Genomic DNA, 19,017 nt, shown 5'->3' on the forward strand with positions numbered 1-19,017 from the left:
TTAGAGTAGGAATAAGTGGTATACAATGCATTCATTTATTTTGGTATTCTACCATGTCTTTTTCTAACTTTATTATTAGTTCGTATTTGGGCCTGGAGGGTGACTGAAATCCCTATCCCACCTGACTTGTGCACAAGTGCACCCAAAGCCCGTCCAGAACCATGATGAGACAAGTTGAAACTCAGCCAAGGTCGCTCTAGCAAGAAGCGCTTGGGAACCTCACCTCTCGATCCGAAGAGGGAAGGAATGAAGTCAAAATTCGTATACAATGTATTGATCATAATGTGAAATGCGGGTGGGAATAAAGCTTGGGAAAGTAAATTAAAGGGGCAGGAATAATGAACAAAGAACGAAAGAAAAAGCATTACATTAGTATGGTGTAACGACCTCTACCCATCTCCTTGTCCAATCAGAAGTAGGGGTTTTCACGAACATTGAAACATTGGGGGTGGTACATACACATAGAATAGTATAACTAAGGTAGATTTAGTCAGTTAGATGTCACAGGGACCCATCACCGATGCAGATGACGGCGGATGCCATAGAGGTCAGAGACACTGTCTGAGCACTCTGATAGAAGACACGAGAGAGAGAGAGAAAAGAAACGGAGACACTGCTGAAGAAGAATCCGATCATCTAGAAGGGGAGCGCGGAAGAAATTTGAGAAGGCACATCTGAAGAAGGGGAAGAAGCGAAGAGAGTAGTGCCAGAGAGGGGTGTGACACTGGCTTTGCATCTATAAGAGGTTACCTATCCTATCCTGAACCTGTCCTGATCCTTTGGCTCCTGACCGACTCAGGGATCACTACCCAGCTCCTTGGCTAGGGGTTGGTCCTCACACCATTCTAGGTAAATATAATTCTGCGTAGAATGTCCTTGTACTGCTCTCTGTTTCCACCCTTTCCAGGTTCCGTCATCATGAGATCCTAACTGAGACTTATTTGTTCTATTTTGATTATTACCTTCAAGAGAACAGTGTAGGATGTGTATTGGTATTTGAATCACAAAATGTTTGATTAGATAAAACTTTTAAACTCTTTCTCGAGTCTCTGCTCATTCGAATAATAAAGTTTAATTACATTTTACCTATTTCATCTAACAACCTGATCTAAGGAAATTATAACCTAAGGTGATAGGGTTGATAAAATAATTGGTAATGGTAAATTCATCACACAAGAATATCAAAATTGATTGCAGTAGTAATTACCAGCTTTATGTGTGAATGTTTATGGGCCCAGCTGAGTATAATAGTTTATGAGTAACCCAAGCTGGTAAATGCGCTGCACTACTCCATTTGAAGATAATCCAGGGCCGTTGAATACATTTTTTCATACATTTTTACAATTCCTTGGAAATAGTAATTGGAGGAGACTTTAATCTCATACAAGACCCAAAAATTGATATCACAACAGTTAATAAAAGACAGTATAAACATAGGATAGCTAAGATTTTTTGTATCAAAAAAGCTTTAGATTGGTTGATTCTTGGAGAATGGATCTCCCATACAAGATCATATTTGCCTGCACCTCTGCAAGGTTTAAAACAGCTACTTACATCGATTCGTTTTTGGTTTCATTGACTAATGAGCATTTACTGATCATTCAGCAGTTAAACTGCACATAATGGGAGGTGGAAGAATTTTAAAACATAAGAGATACATTTTTTAGAAAATGTATTTGGAAGACAAAGACTGAGTAGAAGGATTAGAGTGGAAATAGAATACTTAAAAAAAATTAGGAGACAGCATTGATGAACATGATGTGGGGTGCATTTAACACATCCCTATGTGCTCAAATAATTGCTAAAAATATAGCCACAAATACAGCTATGAAAGAAGAAAAGACTAATCTGGAGAGTCAAATTAGAAGAGATTAAGAGAGATTTTGATACATGTTATAGCAGAAAAAAAGAAAGGCTCTTGAAATTGTGAAATGTGCTTCAAATGATACTGTTAGGCCAAAAACTATAAATGATTTTACTTACCTACACGAAATATATGAGTTGAGAGATTATGCAAAAAGATTCATGGCATGGCAAGCTAGGAAGCAGATATCAAATAGCACTATTAACTCTTTAAAATGTCCAACGACTGGGGTTCATAGCACTCGGAGGAACAAGTCTATATGAACAAAGTAAATAACCTTTTTAGGACAAACCCCAATCCCGTTAATTTCAGAAGAAGATATTAGATTTAAGGTACTTTTACTTTACTGGAGCTTGAGGAAGTTATTGATAAATAAATGGTGGGGGGAGGTTAAGTATGTGGACCTGATGGTTTCACCTCCGACTATTATACGTCATTTTCTGGCATCTTTTATACTTATATATTGCGTCTAACTTCTTGGGTGGAGATATAGTCTCACCCTTCTTTTGGCACTGGGAATGCTGTAAGTGTCTTAAAGAAGAAGAAGGATCCTACAAACCTGAGTGCATACTTCCCTCTTGCATTTTTAAATTGTGATTGTAAAATTATCATACATTTATTAGTGAATAGGTTTAACAAGGAGGCCTCAAAATTAATTCAAGCTGACCAAAATGTTTTTTTTTGCTGGTTGTAAGCTCTATACCAAAGCAAATTACTTAATCAAAGCACTACAAAACAAATTCTGCTACAAAACAAATTCCAGCAGCAATTTTTTTATTGGATGGTAAGAAGGCCTTTGACCTTGTGGTCTGGGAAACTCTTATGTGCATTCTAGAGAAACTATTAGGCAGAGACAAAGCGAATTTTAACTTCATCCGAGGTGGGGATTTTTATAGTCCAGTGGGGGACTAGACAAGGCTGTCCCCTGTCCCCGTGCTATTCACCTTTGTTATAAAACCATTGCCTTTAGCTATTCGCAATGATAAGATATTTCAGGTCCACCTTCCTTATGGCTAGGATTAAGCTGTATGTAGACAATGTGATGTTTTATTTTATTTTAATTAATAAAGTGCAGCAAATGCCCAAATGTGTCTTAGCGCTGGTGTCCACAGGGACTGTTCCACCGAGGGCTCCTAATTAGAGGTGTCTATAAAGGGAGAGAAAAAAAGCAGGTTTTAAGACACTTTCTAAAAATCTGCATAACTTGGAAGTGGAATGAACAAAGCTTCTGCTGACCAAGGAGGCTTTGTTCATTTTAGGAACCAACATCATCTTGAAGACTAATGAACCAAAACATCTTCTAGGGGAATACCAGGAACATATTTTCTCAATGTATTCTGGACCTGCACGGTAGAGGGCTTTATGTCCAATGCAAAGTGGTTTAAAAGCTGTTCTCTTTTTGATGGGGAGTCAATGTGGCTCCTCCAATGCTTTTGAGACTGATTCAAACTTCTTGCTGTTTTTAAGGAGGCGTATTGCTGCATACTGTAGCCACTGAAATTCCTTTAAAAAGGCTTGCTTCATGCCCAAATATAGGTCTTTTCAGTAGTTCAACCTTGACAGAACCCGGGAGACAGTGACTGTGTTCTGAAAATCATACAAAATGTATGGCAGTGTTTTCTTCAATGTTTCTAGAAGATAATAACAAGAGGAGATCAGCTGATTAGTCTGGTTGGAGAAAGTGAGTTTCAAGTCAAAAATGACTCCCAGATTTTTCACTTTGGAAACCTGACTGGGAAGAGGGCCAAGATCAGTGGTCACCGGGAATTGTTCCAAAAAGACATGTCATACTCAAAGAGGAGCACCTCCATCTTCTCAGAATTTAACTTAAGACACTGGCTATTCATTCAACTAACAATAGCTCTCATGCAGTTGTTGAAGCAGAAACCTACCTCTTCCACGCTGGTAGTAATCACTACTACTATTTGCATGTCATCCATACAAGAGATTGTTGAGAAGCCAAAAGATCTGATTAGTTTTGAGAGTGGAGCCACAGAATTGTTGAACAGTGTGGGGCTTAACGAAGACCCTTGTGGGACACCACAGGTTGAGGAAAAATGTTTGGAAGTAAAGTCTCCAAAGGAGACTAATTGCACTCTATCACTAAGTAAAGATCATAGGAGATTGACAGCTGATCCTCCAATATCTGCCGCCGCTAGGTGCTGTTTCAAAACCAAATGGCTCACAGTGTCAAAGGCTGAGGATAGGTCCAATAGCACCACTGCTGCCTTACCACCATTATCATATATGATATTCTGAATCCCCTCGGTAACCACTACCAGAGCAGACTCTGTACTATGTACTTTCCTGAAACCAAATTGTGCTCCACCCAAGATTTTGTTTTGGTTTAGAAATTCAGAGAGAAATCTATTCAAGTGTCTCTCTAGGATTTTGCAGGTGCTGGGAGCTAAGAGATAGGATGGTAGTTTTTCTACAATTAGATTTAGTGACAGTTTTTTAGGAAGCGGGAGTATCAACACTTTTTTCCACTCTGTGGGAAAACTGCCCACATTGAAGGTGTTGTTTAATAGTGTGGTAAGGGAAGAGTCTAAGGTTACTCCTATCTCTTGGAGGAACTTAGACGAGCAAGGATAGGATGGGGCCCCTGACTTAGTAATTCTTATCAGCTCAACCACTCTCTCCATTTTAAGAAGCGAAACATTGCAGATAGTTGAGTAGCTTTCATCTGAGGGGGTAGATTCTTGGAGTGGGGTATTGGCATCTTCGGCTCATATTAAAGTCCCTATAAACTTCCTCAACTTTATTTTTTTTTAATTCAGCTAAGTTGTCTCATAAATGTTGACTTGGATTCAGGGTGTTCGTGGTGGGGGATGTGAGAGCATCTGAAATAGAGGAATTGTTTGCCAATTTTATTTCATCTGTGAAATATTTGTTTTTTGCTTTGATCAATGCCTTATATTACAAAATGACGAGTTTATATTTTGTTTTTTTTGCTGAGGAGTAATTGCTTCACCAAACTTTCTTGTGTCTCCGACAGCTCCACCTCAGTTCCCTGAACTTTGGTGAGTACCAGGGTGCTGTTGGGTGTGTTCTTGTTGATTCTTAGTCCAAAAAAGGAAGTATAGGAGTACTTCAAATCTTTTCACTATTTCGGCCTCTAGGACGGAAATCATTGTAAGTATTTGCTAGGGAGCTTACTACCAGAGTTACAAAGCTGTGTACATGATCATCCTAAACGCTATTTGGGGAATAACTGTACTGAAGATATAGAGCAGGGGTACTCATAGTACGGCCCGCGGGCCGCTGGCGGCCCGGCAAGCCTTCCTTGGCGGCCCGCGGACCTTGCAGATATCGTAGCCGAGTTTAATTTTTTTTTTTAAAGAGTGTCTGCAACCAGAGCGTGACTCAGAAACTCTGCTACTCTGTGGAGGCCGGGCGATTCTAGCCATAGTAAGAGTGGGGCTGCAGGGGCGCTAAGAGGTGAACAAAGCCTCATTAACATGCCAATGGTCTTTTAAAGACCTGTGAAGTGCTCGGGTGCAGCTGTGTGTGCCTCCAGAAGCTGTCACAGCCCCAGCACACACAGGCAGGGTGAGGTGACAGAGGGAGGTAGAGGGAGTGTGACAGAGGGAGGGAAAAGGAGGGAGGGACAGGGAGGGAGAGGGAGGGAGAGCGAGGTAGGGAGGGAAAGGGATGGAGAGTGAGGGAGGGAAAGGGAGGGAGAGCGAGGGAGGGAGGGTGAGGGAGGGAGAGGGAGGGAGGGCAAGGGAGACAGAGTAAGGGAAAGGGAGGGAGAGGGAGAGGGAGACAGAGGGAGGGAGAAGGAGGGAGGCAAAGGGAAGGAGAGGGAGGGAGACAGAGGGAGGGAAAGGGAGGGAGAGGGAGGGAGAGCGAGAGAGGGAGAGGGAGGGAGAGGGAGGGAGGGAAAGGGAGGGAGAGCGAGGGAGGGAAAGGGAGGAATAGGAGGGAGAGCGAGGGAGGGAGGGAAAGGGAGGCAGACAGAGGGAGGGAGACAGAGGGAGGCAAAGGGAGGGAGAGGGAGAAGGAGGGAGGGAAAGAGAGGGAGACAGAGGGAGAGCGATCGAGGGAGGGAAAGGGAAGGTGAGGGAGAGAGAGCGAGGGAGGGAGGGAAAGCGAGGGAGGGAGGGAGAGGGAGGGAAAGGGAGGCAGACAGAAGGAGGGAGACAGAGGGAGGGAAAGGGAGACAGAGGGAGGGATTGGGAGGGAGAGTGAGAAGGAGGGAGGGAACAGGATGGAAAGGGAGGGAGAGGGAGGGGGAGCAAGGGAGGGAGGGAAAGGGAGGGAGAGGGAGACCGAGGGAGGGAAAGGGGGGAGAGGGAGACAGAGGGAGGGGAGAGGGAGACAGAGGGAGAGGGAGGGAGGGAGGAAGTGGGAGGTAAAGGGAGAGGGAGGGAGAGAGGGAGAGAGAGGGAGACAGAGTGAGGGAGACAGAGTGAGGGAGACCTTAGTGAGGGAGACAGAGGGAGACCTCAGAGGGAGGGAGACCTCAGAGTGAGGGAGACCTCAAAGTGAGGGAGAGGGAAGGAGAGAGAGGGAGACAGTGTGAAGGAGGGAGAGGGAAGGAGAGAGAAGGATACAGAGGGAAGAAGGGAGAGGGAAGGAGAGAGAGGGAGACAGAGTGAGGGAGAGGGAAATAGAGTGAGGGAGAGGGAAACAGAGTGAGGGAGAAGGAAACAGAGAGAGAGAGGGAGATAGAGAGAGAGTGAGACAGTCAGAGTGAGTGAGACAGAGGAAGAGAGGGAGTGAGACAGTCAGAGTGAGCGAGCAGAGGGAGAGATGGAGAGAGGGAGTCAGAGGGAGTGAGAGTCAGAGTGAGTGAGACAGAGGGAGACAGAGAGACAGAGGGAGAGAGGGAGGGAGATGGAGAAAGAGAGGGAAGGAGACAGAGAGAGAGAGAGATGTGTGTATGCCGGGACTGGTGGCTCAGTGGACGAAGGCGTCTGCTGCAGGGACCTGTGATCAACCTCATGGTCACAGTTTTTTTGTTGCTCTAGCCTCACCCCCTCCCCCAATGACCCCGCCCCCACCGGTGCGGCCCTCGGACACAAACCACACTGTAAATTTGGCCCACGAGAGAAAGTTTGTGAGTACCCATGATATAGAGGACTTCTATGGTTTAAATTATAAACTCCTTTCGCCAAAGTAAACATTGTACTGGCAAAGTGGATGCTGCTTTCCCTTACTCTTCTAGGTAGGGTAACTTTAAGAAAAATGGCAGCAATTTTCTGTTCTCAGTCATGCCATGTAATATTATATATTTTCTTTTAGTCATATTGAATCTATGATTACATCTTTTCTATGGTTATAATTAAGCCTGGGGATTAGCACTAGGCACTTCATATAGAAACAAGGAAGAATGACGATTAGCACTACCTAATTTAAAAATGTACTATCATGTGCACTTTGCACAAGATGCATTTAGGTTTACAATGGTTCATATATCATGTATTCATTTTTAATATGTCCTAATGGATATGCTGTTAGGAGAAGACCATATAAGAGATAGTTTACGAATAACAAAATCCTCTAAAAGGTACGATATAATTCACTACAATGGTTTTTAAAATCAAAGCTCAATTTTTAAAATATATCTCAATCCCCTATATTAGACTGAAAGCTTATTTGGCTCAGATGGAATTGGAAAATGGTTGCACATTGGAACCAGCTGTAGTCACGAGGTGTATGGTGAAACATTTTGCGAAACTAATATTTTAACAAGTGATAAATTGAAGTCTTGGATTGAAATTGAACCCCTGATCACTATCGATAAGTCTCCGCTACAGTGGTTGTTATAATTTATACTGTGCTACAAAACATAGATCTTACACCTTCAACCAGTTATAAGGAACTGGTGGCAAATTTAATCCATATCCTTTATTCAAAGAAATTGGGGAGTTGGAATGAATATTTGTATAGATTGAAAAAGTTGATAGCTATCAAGAGATGACCAATAAATGAGCAAAAGAGGTAGACATTGTTTTTTAACTGGGAAATATGGCCAACATGTAATTAATTTAATTTCTGGGCATTTAAAGGGAGCACACTTTCGCAAAATGCAATTTTATCCTTTCGGCTAATATATCGGACCCCACAATTCTTTAATAAGGTTAATGGAGGGTGCCCCAACCAATGTTTTAGGTGTGAATCCACAAGTAGTGAAGACTGGTCCAATATCATATGGTAATGTACTAAATTAGCTAATTTTTTGATTTCTGTTTTTAAATACTCGGAAGATCAGTTGCAGGTGCAAATATCAGCAGCCCTGCTCTTGTGTTGTTGTTTTTTTTGTTACCTGATGCTAGAAATGCCACTAAGTTGTTATAAGTTGATCTTTAGATCGATTTTGGTGGCACGATCACCTTTATCGCAGAGATGGAGGACAATGTTAATTCCCTCTTTTAGTTTTGTACATTGTGGGATCATTTTGGATGCTTTACATTAAGCCAGCACAATTGAGTGTCATGTGAGAGGATATTGTATATTGTACTGTGGAATGATTTAGGGAGTTTGCCATAGGCAATCATGATAAAAGTAAGTATCTCTAGATTTTTTTTGTTATGTTGGATCATTTTACATTTTAAAACCGTGCTATATGTTTAGAGAACTTAGGGGGATATTATCAAGAACGGCGATAAAATTATCGCCGCTTTAGCGGCAGAAAACTGCCGCTAAAACGGCGATAATGGGCTTGATAAAATGTCCGTTTTAGCGGCAGTTTCCTTTTATAGCAGTTCTTGATAATATGTCCCTTACAGCTTTATTTATGCACTAGTATTGCTAGATATTCATGAACTTGTAACTTTTGGTTCTTGTGATAATGTTAATTGTTTCGATTATAACAGAACCTCTGAACAAAAAATAAACCTATAAATAAATATTTTCTTTATATTAAACTTTGCATGGTGGACTGCTTCAAGCAAACTTGTTTTTTGCACTTTCTCCAGCCACGTGCTTGAAGTACGCTACCTCATGAACCGTACTCATATCAATACATTTTGTTTATATTTTATTACAATAATAATTACAGTCTCCTGCATATTGACGATTCCGCACAGTGCGCCGCCACCTCATTGTAAAGGAACAGGAGTATATATTGCACTGCTAGTTGAAAGTGGCATGACTCATGACAGCAAGTCGAAGCTGCAGCTGGATATTGAACACACATTATACTTTCCTCAGGCATTAGCAATTTATTCACTGCAAGATGACAATCCATGTACAGCACATTTGCAATGCTGATTTATATCCCTGCAAAACAGTTAATTGTCAATTTCTGGCTTTTAATCGCATAAATATATGCCCACCCACGTCTGAGCCTTTTAAAGGTCTCGCTGCTGCGAGATGATAGTTTAATATTTTTAATGCACAGATCTTTTAGCATTCACAATAGTATAAAGAATGGTGTTAAAACATTTATATTGGGGTCAATGGTATCATAAGCTGCTAAATTCTGCTTGTTAAATGGTGCAATATCTGCAGATACAACATGGGAGGATTTTACTGCAGCTGTTAACTAAGCGAAATATGTAAAGAGCAAGAACGTGTTGAAAAATGAAAAGAGGAGCTCCATTGTCCTAATAAATAAAAACAGTGTTTTCTCAAGTTCATGAATGGTCTTTATCGCTACTTAGGCCCTGATTATGAACTATGCAAAAAGAATAATTGATGGACGGAATCTGAAACAACGTCAACATTCACCCCCAGTACAGAGATCTGGGCCTACATCCATATTTTTGCTACCTATGGGAACAGTCCAGCCTGATTTCCAAGCCAGGTCCTCCCTGGACCAGAAACAAACATCCTGGGACTGGTTTCTGGGTATCACCCCTCATCAGCCTGGCTAGTTTGACGCCAGTGGCATGGTGAGCAGGATTAACTTAACCCAGATCTCTTGACTGGGGGTGAATGTTTGAATCATTCAGCATTCGGTCCATCATGTGTTGCCGCAACACTGATTATGAATTAAGCAGAACTCCATTGAAAGATTCAGTTTGACTGAAATTACCATTAAATGGAATTCTAACTAATATGAGTTAGACCCATCAGAACTGAAAATATCTGGGAAGGTATGGAATTACCATGCAGAATTATGAACAATATTTCCAATGTGAGGGGTTTAACCCTTTCATTTACCTCCACCTCTGAGCAGCTGGTGTAGGGAAGGGTCTGGGATGGTAAATGAGGGAAAGGTTAGAATTACCATGGACTCGGGCACAAGGTTTGTTTGCTGTTACTGCCAAGCCCTCATGCTTTTATACCAGACACAATTACTGCCAATAAAATTGCGTACTGTGCTCCAACACTGGGGAATCCGGGTGTTGGAACTCTGGGTCAATCATGATCAGGTGTGGCAGAATTCCATGTGGTAATTCCACTCTACCTGACTTGTAATTAAAGTCCTACTATGGATCTCCAAACACCTCTGCATCAGATCTCCACAAAAATGAGTTTTAAGCAGTTATTATTTATCTTGGGCCTTTGCTTGTACCATTTATGACCTTTACACAGTTTTTTCTTTTACAAGTGTGTTGGCCGCTGGGCTTGCTCGTCATTTTAATGGGATTGGATGGCTTAAAATATTGGTTCCTGATTATCAGCAATAAGTAATGTACCTTCAGTCTAAAAAGAGCTTTCTTTGTTGAGTGGTGTAGAAGGGGTGCAATAGGCCCCAAAGCAATTACGAAATTGGGCTCCTGACCCTTGGTTAGGTGGTAAAATATAGCTGTTATATGGGTACAGTTGGGCACTTACAACCCTCAGCCCCAGTTTCATTGCACTTGCTGCTCTAATGGTAGCTAAACTCCTGGCTTTGTTATTCCATTATACAATCTTCCTTAGAGTTTGCTATTATGTGGCATTATAAATATAACCTTAGCTGTTCAGCTCCTGGACAGTCAGGGGGCACCTCATGTACAATATAAAAATGCTTCACCATGAAATCTCTGATTTCCGTTATTTATTATAGCCTTATAGCCTAACTGTTGAGAGCTATACTGGTTGTTAACAGCCCTGAACCTGAGGTATTGGCCTAAGACGAAGGCAAGGGGTTCTAACGAGGGAGACTGCCTTTAACAACCAGTATATCTCGAGGCAGAAGGGCTGCAAGTCTATTTGAACATTCCACCCACTAAGGGAAGAATGTTAAAATGTTAAAAATTAAAAGGGAGAAACATAAGTACAAACATTGGCATGTTGAAGCTCCAGGCTTATGCTAGTCGTTATAAGCCCAGAGCTACTCCATTGTCTTCAATGGAGCTCTCAAAATTCCAATGTTCTAATATAGCAGTATTGCTGGAGATTCTACAGGTGGTTAATAACCCTATACCTAAAGTATAGGCCCAATTAACAAGTGAGAACCTATAGCAAGGGAGAGGGTCTTTAACAAGTAGTTTATACCAAAACAGAAGGGTTATAATGCTAATGGAACATTCAACCCACAGAGGGTAGACTGTTCTATAATAAAGAGGGAGAAACAAAGACAAGCGTTGCTATATTGAAGCAGGTCTATACCAGCCAGTATTGCCCCCTACCACTTTTTGTCTTCAATTTAGGTCACAACATTATGTTTTAATGTATTATCTAATATTTATTGAATTTGATTAATGCCAAAGCAGACATACAACACTTCAAAGGCAACACGGTGAAATAAATAGAAATCAGCTTTGAGCCAAATCCGTCTTCAAGGAGGAATCACAAGTCACCATTTCACCAAGCGAGCAACGTGGAAGCTGTTTTGAAAAGGCATGTGCACTAACATTTCAATGCATAATTGTGATATTAATGAATGAATTGCATTGCATATCACAATAGTAAGACTGAAGCTTAAAACAGCAAATTCAAGCACATTTTAATACACAATATATCCAAATGCTGATTTGTTCAGGAAAATGGTGTCCTCCATTGTAACGATGCACAAATAGGGGAAGGATAGCCAAATATTTCCATGCACGAGAATTGCTTACAGCTGTGGTTCATAGCCAGGAATGAGTGGACCGCTTGCAGTTGATGGTGCCTTTTCAAGGGTTCTACAACTTTTTAATAACATTTTGAAAATAATATCATCAGATTATTACAATTAAATGTAAAACGGAGAAATGTAAAACACTCTATAAATGAGAAGACATTTGAAATCAGAGGCTACACATTTATTTGGATTTCTAAGCTTGAGTCATTGGAGCATTACAAATATAGCCAACAGAATTTAGTATGGACGCTGACGGCCTCACATTCACTGGTATATGTCGACAAAAGTAGAGCATGCATTAGAAGAAAAAAGGACAAAGGGATACACTAGAAACTAAGGCATGTTTTGTAATGTAAAACTAAAAACACATTTTGAAAAAGTTCGACCTTACCTTTAAAATTACGATTTTTGTATTTTTTGCCTGTAAATCAAATTAAATATTCCATAGTAAATTGTATTTTTTTATGATGTTTTTTGTTTCAAATATAGAAATTTGCTGGGGGGGGGGGGATCAGAGAAGTGAAACAGTTAAGAACCACTGGCCTACATCATGTAATCTAGCCTTAGAAAACCAGAACTGTGTGGAGTGCATAAAAGGTTGTGGCATATACAAGTCTGGGGTAGTGGAGATAATGAGCAAAACAGCAATTGCGTTAACCAGAGTTACCCCAATGTTATCATCTAGTAAAATCCTAGAGACAGACTAAAAGTTGAAACTTCTTTTTAAAAACTCTGGGGCAGATTTACAATTACTGGTGCATCCCTGTACATCAGCAGGGATGCGCCAGTAATTGTGCGCCGCAGCTCCGCCACCCATGATGCACCGCATTTACAATGCAGTGCACCATGGGGCAAAACCGGCACAGATGCGTGACGCATCTGTGCCGTAAAGGCGGCGCATTGCTGAAGTTGCATCGCAAGCGTGACGCAGCTCCAGCAATACTCTGGGGTGGCCTATTCTTCCAATGCTGCGTCAAGCCTTACACCTGCTTCAAGCAGGCGCAGGGTTTTGATGCAGCATTGGCCTAAAAGTGACTGAGTGAAATCTTGTAGTTTCACTCAGCCACTTTTAGGAGGCGTTCCTGCGCCGGAAAGCCCCCCCCTGCGCAGGAACGCCTATATGTGGCGCAGGGCCTTACAATGCGACAGGTTGTAAGTACCCCGCACCATGGCGCAGGATTTGCGCCGCCGCTGCGTCACAGAAGTGACGCAACGGCGGCGTAAATAAGGCACAAGGGGCTTGTAAATCTGCCCCTCTGAATCTATGCTCATCTATATTCATTTAAGTGCTTTCTACTTGTATTTGCTGTTATACAGTTATAGGTTTATGTAGAAAAGGGGACAAAAGACATATTTTTGGATGATTTTCCTAATTCTATTACCGGTCTTGACATGAACTCATCCACCAGTGCAGCAAATAGCAGCCTAGTATTTACAAACATGTTAAAACCTTGTTTATTACCTGGAAACACATATACATCTCGTCCTAAAAAAGGTGGAAGTTTAGTTGTTTCCATGAAGAAAAAGAGGAACTCTTTTGCTTTTATGGGTTTGTAGGAGATGGGAGGTTATTGAAGTTGAAAAAAATATTTACCAGGGGTGGAAAAAAAGAAATATTGAGCTGCATTTGCCCCTTTGACATATCTGAAAACCGACAAGTAGTTCAGAGATATAAGTTTATCCTCAGAATAATATGATTTGTATAAATTTCCATGAACATACTATAGGAGTATTCTGAATTCAAGAAAAGTGTAACTTTACAAAAATTGCAGGCCTAAGCCACAGCTCATTAATTCAACATTTCCTTCTAAGTTGGCTTCTTTGTAAATACTGAAGGTGGGATTCACAAAGCAGTGGTGACTGCCTCAGAACGGGGGTGGTGCGGTGGGCGGGGCGGGTGGAAATGGATAGAAAAAAAATTAAAAAACATAAACGTACCTTTTACTTTGCCGCTGCACCGTGCCACCGCTGCCTCTCCTCCATCCTCTTCATGTCTGCTATAGCACCGGAAGCACCCAGACTTCCGGTCTCTCCCAGCCAATCTCAACATTGCAAAGGCAGTGTCCTGATTGGTCTGATCATCCTGTTTGGACGCTAAGGCAGTGCTTGGGGAGCCTGGGCATGTTCTCTACAACGCAACACAGCCCAATGGAAGACATGCTGAGTGCATATGACAGTTCGGCCGTCCCCAGAGGGCCGGCCAAATGTTCATGTGCACTTAGAGTGCAAGCCACTCCTCACTCTGCTCAATGTGACAGAGCCCAGCCCCACCCCCACCCCCACCTGGCTCCGTGTGCAGCATAGAAAAATAAAATAATAATAACGTCCTGTTATTATCATTTTCTTTTTCTTTTGTGCACTGCTTAAATATCAGTGAGTTGACGCTTCTCTGCCTTAGCAGAGAGCCACCACTGTCACAAAGGTAAACTTACACTTTTGTGTAAGCTTATGATTGATTGCTAATCATAAAGGTATATTACTAGTGGAATCTTTACAAATATGTCTCAAAACATAAAAAGATAGGACTGTCCCATATTTTTATGAACGGAGACTTTGCAGTCTTAAAGATACTACTAGTAAAATACCTTAGTGGATAGAAAACACAAAAGTATACATTTACCTCTGTGAATCAGTGCCAGTGGAAGAGGTGTGGCGCCGCGGCCAGGGCGACTGACCCCGGAAGCTGGGAATCACGGTTCAATCCCTGGCACTGGCGGCAGATTAGTCCAGCACCATGTGACTGTGGGCAATAGCTTGCTTAATCTTCCCAACGGCCCCCAGTGCCTAGAGACCCTAACGGATGATTGTGTGCTTTACAAATGTGGATTATTATTATTATACTACATTTTGAAATATTTGTAGAATGAGAAAGAAAACACCTAACAATAATACCAACTCTTACAGCTTTGGGTATTTGGAAGAGCATAAACTGACAAAAACTCAGCTATTCCTGTCTGTAGGTAGAAGAGGATGAACCAGTGCTTAATTTGTAAAAGAACAAGTACCTGGGCAAACAATGTTGCTCGGAAGCCGGTTGCAAGCGCTATTGAATGCTGCTGTGCGGAATACAAAGGCTTCTTAGTCTTGATTTCGCCTCATGCCTCTTTCGTCCTTCACCATGCACCACCTATCCCTTTATATCAATTTTGGGGGTTCCTGCTTTCTCCCCTTGTCACTTTTTTTTACTTTCTGTCCCTTGTATGTTTTTCTCTCTCTCTGTCTGGGTCAAAGTTTGATGAGGTAAAAAATAAGTGCTGGTTCCCAAAAATAAGTGCTGGTGGGCAGCACCTGCAACCACCGGCTCAAAATAAACTCTGGAGTGAATATATGGACACATTTACTAAAATATCATGCAATGGAGCATAGCAAGCAAAGTTGCTGTGCTGCTTTGAGTCAAATCAGCACCATATTTATTACAGTATAGTGCTGTTTTTCTCAGGCCTTGTGCTGGCACACTTTTGGCTGCCTTGGGCAAACACACACACACACTCTTTCACTATAAAAGCAGGTTTGATAGAGGCACTGTTTGGTAACATGTGAGTTCAAGCACCACATCAAAATATGATTAAGGAGTATGCTTACAGGTTCTGTACACCTCAAGGAAACTGTTCATGGACTATCAGTTACCATCCGGAATATCTGGCGGAAGACTTCACAGGAATTGGCCTACGTTTTTTCTGACAGTGTGTCTTTGTCATAATATGGTATAGCCTTGTTTGAAGTTCTTAGTTCTTTTTCCTCTATCCCCGTGGTTCCCGAGTTTCGCCTGCCTAGAATGTTGTGAGCCGGCGTTACAGGTGTGTCAGTTATTGCTGTTGACTGTTTGTCGCGAAGTGGCTTATTAGTGATAGGAAGTGACTTATCATAAGTAATAGGGCCACAAACACAATAAAGGCTCAGTTGAGGGTCTCAATAAAGTATTCCCTTGCTCAACCCTTGTTAGCTGGCAATGAGAAGACAGGCTTCATTTAGGAGACAGGTGTGTAAAGCATTTAAAACACCAGTGCATTAGTTAAGTAAGACACAACATAAAATAAAAATCCAACACCAATTTATACAAAACAGATTATATTTTTATGAACAGATAGACACCAAAATGACAAAAATCTAATGTAGGGAATCATAGATATGAATTTTTAAAGATTAAAAGTACAATTAAAGCTTAGAAGCGAATATTATTCAAAGGGTTAAACAAGGTTGTGCTGGACCATGACAAAGTCAATATTTCTTTAAACTTACTTCCAGAAGTGTTTCTTGATGCAGAGAAGTGTCCACAATACAACCCAAGGTTCCAGATGCTCTGAGTTGCTCCTTGGGGTCTGGGACTACAACTCCCATGATGCACCCAGTCAAACTTCTGGAGCTTTTGCCAAAAGTTGCTCCAAACTGCTCCAAGATTTTGGAACTTCTCCTGAAGTTCTGCTTGTGGGTTCAAAGTGTTCAAAACACCAATCCACGAGTCTAGAAGCTCTGATATGGTCCTTGGGATGTTGGGACTGCAATTCCCACAATGCACCCACCAAATCCTTAAAAGCCCACTGGATACAGTCCGGGATGGGGACTTCTTGGTGGAGATGATGCAGGTGGGCTCAGTTAACCTGTAGCTTGCTGGGAGTCCACTACTTAATCCTTTTTGAAGCAGGACAAAGTCATTAGGGCTGTATTCCTAGAATGTGCAGCAGGTGCTGTCCTTCAGAGAACATACTTGTGGGGTGTAGATCAGGTTTCTAGCAGGCAGCCCTTCTTCTTCTAGTTTCAGGCAGCAGATCTGAGGTGCTTGGCAACTCATCCATATATATGCTGTGTTCCTGGGTGTCAAGCAGGGGGGCACACCTGACCAATGAGATGCAGGGTGCCACCCAGATATATGCCCACTTCCTCTGAAGTGTGGCATATTCTTGTCCCAGAAAGCACTATTCTTTCAAAATCCAACATGAAGTTCAGGTAAGCCATCCCATTGGTGTGGCTAAGATTCCCTAACACTCCCTTTCCATTCCTCTCCCTAATCTAATAATAGGGGTTTGTGTGTGGCTAGGGGGTGAGCCTGTGCTGCCTTAAAGTGTCATCCCCCCATTGAAGATCAGTGTGACACCCCTCTCTCAGTGTGGTTTCTGCAGCTGCAGTTCTCTGTCTAGAGAAACTCCATTGTCTCTCCGGCATGCAATTTCACACCTCCTTAAGACAGCTTGGTTCAGCCTGGCAGAGACTAGCCAATCAGGAGAGAGCAGCTGGAGGCTGGAATTTGGCTTACAGGAAAGAAAGTCTAAGAACTTCTTTTCTGTGATAGTTATTAAAAATCCAATGGTGGTAAGTTGATGTTTAATTGCTCACTCCTATCAATATTTATACTTAAATAAAATATCCCACTATTAGCCTAAGGAGATAGTTATCAACAATGGGGAAAAATGAATTTGGCAGCGTATCCCTCGCCGGGGCCTAAAACAAATTGTCCCTGCTTATAGTTACATGGCACCCTACCCCTGGGGTACCAAATGAGACCTTAGGGTTGACTTATACGTAACAATAAGGTAGATTACTACTTTGGAAGTACCTTTAATTCCAAGTTTAAATCTGCATACAATTTAATTTTAAAGACAGTCTGCAGAGCAGGGCTGCCTTTAAAATGACAGCAGGCAACTCAACAGCGCACACTCTTTGCAGGATATCTACTGGGCCTCTAAACCTCACTGCCCTATTATAAACTTAGGACTTATAGGTAGTTTGAATTCCAATTGCCTTATATACTAGGGACCTACAGGGTCCGTCATTGCCAATTGTTTTTATTCCTGATCACCATATACCTTTAAAGCAGAGCCCTAGCCCTAGGTCTCGTAAGCAGAGAAACAAAACTGCGATAAAATAGTTTTAAATTAGAATTTGATTAATAATCAAACACACTGGAATAATATGTATGTTGTGTTCGATCTAGATTAATATCGAATAATGGGCAGGTGGGGTCCTATATAGATTTTGTGTTGTGTTATATTGATCCCTCCCTACTTCGTAGGCCTTATTGGAGCATACCCCATTACAATTTCATACATTTAGAAACTTGGCATTTTCTTGTCCCAACCATTTTGTGTCTGCTGCTTGTATACTGGGTCACATGACTAGGTGTAGTTGGCAGTTGGTCTTTGTGTTTTGCTTCCAGAGAGTGAGCCAAAGTGTTAAAAGGATGGGCCACTCTGAGTTATCGAAGGGGAGAAGCTGTCCCCTCCTACACTCTCACAAAGGATTTGACACTAGTCTATTGTGATCCCAGACAATCTGGGGCCATGGCAGGGAGACAGGAAATTTCAAACACTTATGGAGGGTGGAAACCTCTAGAAGCGTCTCCAAGTTCAAAGTGGCACCAGGTATAATTATTAGACATCAGACCCTAACTGTACAGTGCACATTTGGACCTGTGGAAAACTCAGAAGAAGGACTGCTGTGCTGACCTGCTGCCCTACTGCCTGAGTGAAGGACAGGAACTGCATCTTGAACCTAGTATTACCAGAGTGAATCCAAGGGCTAGTTAGCTGGCCTCCTGAGCAGAAGCCTCAGGGTCAGAAGAGGCTTGCTCCATCTTCAACCCAACACCTGGACTCTGCCAGCGTTGAGACCTACCCTCCCAAGTGGTGCCACCCCAGGCCTGGACCTATGGAAGTGTGCTCTAGTCCCAGCAGAACTGATTCATCAGAGCTGCAGCGTGTCACATCGCCAACCAGAGACTCTGCGTCTGAGCCGGTGCACAGTGCAACCACTCATCAAACTCTGCGTCAGTATTGTTGCGTAGTTTGTGTCTGGTGCAAGACTTTGCATCACCACCTGCAGCCTCTGGTCTGTATGATGCATCCTCGATGCAAGCCCATCGTCGAAAGCATCTTCAACAGTGACGCAAGACTTCGCACCCCAACCCCACAGCTTCTTCGGAACCAGTGTGACTCATTTCGATGCAGGACTTCACATTTGAAGCCCCTCGTCGATAGCATCCTCAGCAACAATGCAGTACCTCGCATCACAGGTTTGCAGCTCCTAGGATTTGTCACTATGCAACACATCTGTGAGGCGGGACTCAAAACTGCGGCGCAACCAAGATTAAAGGTACTCTTGTTCAGAAGGTCTAACTGGGTCCCTGTAGCCGACCAATGCTCCTTCACGGTTGCCCTTAACTTGTGAATTTGCCCCGGTCCGGTGCGACCAGGTATCCAAAGTTGCCTCTCTG

The sequence above is a fragment of the Lissotriton helveticus genome, chromosome 6 (assembly GCF_964261635.1).
Source record: "Lissotriton helveticus chromosome 6, aLisHel1.1, whole genome shotgun sequence".
Lineage (NCBI taxonomy): Eukaryota > Metazoa > Chordata > Amphibia > Caudata > Salamandridae > Lissotriton > Lissotriton helveticus.